The following is a 4,242-nucleotide window of genomic DNA, read 5'->3' as shown; positions in this document are numbered from 1 at the left end:
TTTTGTTCCTGTGGAGACTGGTATCCTCTTTTGCGATCTATTCTTCCATAATAACCTAGAGTCAATCTACATTGCAGGCCGCTTCTCCATTAGGATGGGCACTAAAAAAGCACAACGCCAAGTGTGTGCATATCGCAAACGAAATGAAAAGGAACATTGCAAGTGAGAACATTCGTTCATGAAAAAACTGCTCCAAGTTTATTCTGCAAGACCAATTTTGGGAACACCGATGCCTAATCCAGCTTATCGCGCTTCCGAAACAACGAAAGGTGTCGGCGGCTCAGGTACTCTCCACCAACCCCCTCCCACCCCCGCCCGTGATCACTCTAAAAAAAATACCGGTCCATTTCCGCATACATGTCTGAAGTTTCAAGTTTTATTATGCAGGGCCACGCAATGTAGAAGCACCTAACAGACTTCCCCAACACATAGTGGGAAGAAGGCTGGAGTTGTCATCTCCATCCCAAACCCCCGTTAAACGCGCCAAACCAGTGGTCTTGCCCACCACCGACCAGTTGTCCACAACACCTACTAGGGGTCAAAGACGACCAAGGACAGACGACGCGCCAGGTAATAGGTCGCTAATTTTTCTGTACCCATTTTTCTGTTATGCAGTGCTCATATGTAAACCCAATGCAAGTACATTGATGCAATTAAATCACCAATGCTCATAGACGCGCCATCATTCGAACTGGACATAGACGACCACAACGAAGCCAGTACGCCTATCAAGAAGGTGGGAAAGGCCACCCCGATTTCGCCTACTTTGGCGACAAAGACACACTCCGACCACCTAGTGGGGCAGCTAATGATGCTCAACAATGAGATAGGAGACACAGAGGGACACATTGTATTTGGTCAAGTGAGCGTCACGGCTATAACAAAGATCAAAGACACAGGGGAAATGTAGCTTCTAGGTAACAGGATTGGATCGATGCAGTCAAGTGTTGAAGCAATGCCTTCCACACGGTCATACATATATGATCCGTTCTAGCATGGTACTGTTTCATCTAGTCCGGTCCCCTTGTTCTAGCTATTCGCTCGAGCTGGATGACACCATTACTAGCTGGTCCCCTTGTTCTAGCTATTCGCTCGAGTTGGATGACACCATTACTAACTGGTCCCCTTGTTCTAGCTATTTACTCGAGTTGGATGACACAATTACTAGCTGGTCCCCTTGTTCTACCTATTCTCTCGAGTTGGATGACACCATTACTAGCTGCTCAGTACATTGCTACACTCACTACAACACGTATGTTATTAGAAGGCATTCTGAAAGACCTACAAGACCATAAAACACAAATCTTGAAATTTGGAGGCATCCGGAAATTACGCTATAAATGGCCTACAAATAAGTTATGTTTCCATATTGTTTTTCCGAGCCTCGCTTTTACTCATAACCTAGCCATATCCTACATGCAAACATGCATGGAAAGATACGTGTATACCACCACATGCAAACATGCAGGGGAGAAGATCCACCCAGGAATTAAATATGAAAAATCAAATATATTTTCTGTTTTACTTCTCAAATTGTCTTGAGAAGATTAGGCCTAGGGAATTTACTATTATATTAGAAGTTTAAGTAGCCCTGCATTGCAACTGAATTAAAAGTGACAGACTATGGGTATGTGCTAAAATTTCACTGGAATACGGGTGTTGGCATTAGTGTGGACGACCAGTGGTGATTTGGTAGGACATCGAAAATTAAACTATAGAAAACGAGCACCAAGGTTGGAAGTGTCGTTGTTCTGAAAATTGAGTCCAGATGCTATAATCAAACCAGTACATTTTGCAATTGAAGAACTAACATGTTGTTTGGCATCCATCATTTGGGCCATAATTCGCAGAATTCATTCGCAAATTCCGACACCAACATGTTTGGCTGTCCCGTATTTAGGCGTCGGAAATCATACCACAATTCTAGATGGTTGAACCGTATGTAAACCAAATCCCGTCCAACAAGCTGTCATTTCCCAAATCAGCTTGCCCCCGATGCCCTGTCATCTCATCCTCGAATCCCGCTCATCTTGCTCCTGCCGCCCAAGCAACCCACCGGCCACCGCATATCATCTCGCCTCTCGCTCTTGACGCGCCGCCGCCCAGGGAACTCATGGCTGCCATCCCGTAACACCCCTCCTCAAACTGTACTCCTTCCACCATCGGTAGCTCCATGACCGCTCACCAAGAAACACAACCGCCTGTGAGGGCGACCATGCGAAGGAGCTGGCGCTTATTAGGTTTAGGGAGGTGGGTCGCGCTTACGGCTGTGTCTGGTGCATCGGCATCAGATCGGCACCATCTTCTACTGCAGTTCTCTCCCCGTGTCTCGGCAGCAGGTCCAGGTGGGAAGAGGATGATTCCTTCCCCGAACCAGGTGCTAGTGAAGAAACTTGTGCAGCCCAGCAAGACTACCACCGATGCACTCCTGAGACCATCAGGCTGATACATTCAGTTAGAAAGAGCAAGCCTTGTATCAATCTGTTTGTGGTAGAAAAACTTGGAGGCATACTAACTGATTGAGATGGCAAATATGTACATTAATGCTAATTAAACCAGATGCACCAGTCTGCTTTGACATCTTCTTGGAATAAGTATGCATGATGTATAAGGCTTACTAGAGCACTCAAATAATCAGCGACAAGTACCACCAACATAATACCTAATAACCACTAGAGCATTTCAATTAAAAATTGATAGTCGCATTCAGATAAATAAGACAATCTAGTAAAAAAAGTGGTAACATCCAGTACATATCACGGTTTCGTAGAACATCCAGTATTTTTAGACCTACACAATATTCAGAGATACACATAAGCTTCTTCTACTACAATCTAACATAAGAACAAAGTGGTACAGTACATAACACTTAAGCTTTGATTTTCCATCTTGCACCACACCAAAAAGAAACTGCAAGTACAAATGATCTGATTTGTGCTGATTTCCCATGGATGGACTAAAAATCATATTGTACTGATTTGTGTTGTATGTGGAGTCAAAAAACACCATTTCTCCAAATAAAGCATAATTCTTTCTACCAAAAGCGCATCTGCCCAAAAACACACGTTTCAATTGATTTTTATCATGAAGAACATACTCAAAGAAGAAACCTGGGTTGATTTGCTTCAACTTTCTGAGGTTGTCAATAAACATTTGAGAATCTGTATCCTTGAAACTACTTCTCATGTCACAGTGATACTTCTGCAGTCTCTCTTCGTGCACCCCACAAACTCAAATCCACCCTCACCAACATGAAGCAATCGAAAGGCCGCAGATGTGCCATTACTAGCTGCGTGACATGTGAATAGTGTGATCTTGGCCTTCTCTATTAGACATGATTAAATGTTGCTTGGTGGGTGTGACAAATTGATGGGTGTGTTCTTCATGAAAGCAGATATCGAGTATTTGCCCCCCCCCCCCCCCCCCCCCCGCATATGGTTGACAATTATCATGGCTTCACAACCTCATCATATTGATCTTTCTTGCATGTGTTCTCATCTTCCCTCCTTTCAAATCCTTTTGCGTTCCTCATCCCTCTTTGTTCGGAAACCTTTTTTGGAACAAAGAAATCGCCTCAAGATCACCACATTATCTATTGTCCTTTACTGCCCAATTATGACTGAAAATCCAACATTGTGTGCATAAGCCTTGTAAAAATTCTCAACATCTTCGACACTATCAAATGTCATACCCACGGCTGGTTTTGAGTTCTCGTCACAATCAGGAGTACATGTTGAACCCTGAAATTACATGATGCATTGGTCGCACAAGTTAGTGAATGTTAAAGAAATTTTTAAAAATTATGGTGATAACGATGCTGACACAAAATGGGCCGCTGGTAGCTCTCTTTTTAGGGGTACCGAAGTTGTCAAGTATGATTGGGGGAGGACGTATTTCCATATCAAGGTGCCGTTCGTCATTGCATTCTTTGTTTTGCAAAGAAATATCACACTCTAACTTGGGCTAGATCTGTTGCAAGCACATAGGGATGACCACGACATGTTCATTAGAACTTTTAAAAAATGCATCATACAGGGACCAAGCACTGAGTGTACATGTTCATATCAATTTACAAAAAATAGGCATTACCATGACACATTCATTAGAATTCAGAAAAAACAAAGATGCATTCACACAGGGAGTATGGACTGAGCGCACAAGTTCATATCAATTTCCAAAAAAATAGGCATTACCATGACACGTTCACTAGAATTCATGTAAATATGCATCAATACAAGGAGT

At 43.1% G+C, this 4,242-nt stretch overlaps 1 pseudogene; it reads right to left on the bottom strand.

Moving 5' to 3' along the window:
• Positions 1-3,285: 3,285 nt before the first annotated feature.
• Positions 3,286-3,900, bottom strand: LOC147963144 (protein FAR1-RELATED SEQUENCE 5-like; annotated as a pseudogene).
• Positions 3,901-4,242: the final 342 nt, after the last annotated feature.

This window comes from Triticum urartu, chromosome 6A (assembly GCF_056163025.1).
Source record: "Triticum urartu cultivar PI428250 chromosome 6A, HENAU_Tu73, whole genome shotgun sequence".
NCBI lineage: Eukaryota > Viridiplantae > Streptophyta > Magnoliopsida > Poales > Poaceae > Triticum > Triticum urartu.
The sequence above is the reverse complement of the archived record's forward strand: the minus strand, read 5'-3'. Positions and strand labels throughout refer to the sequence as shown.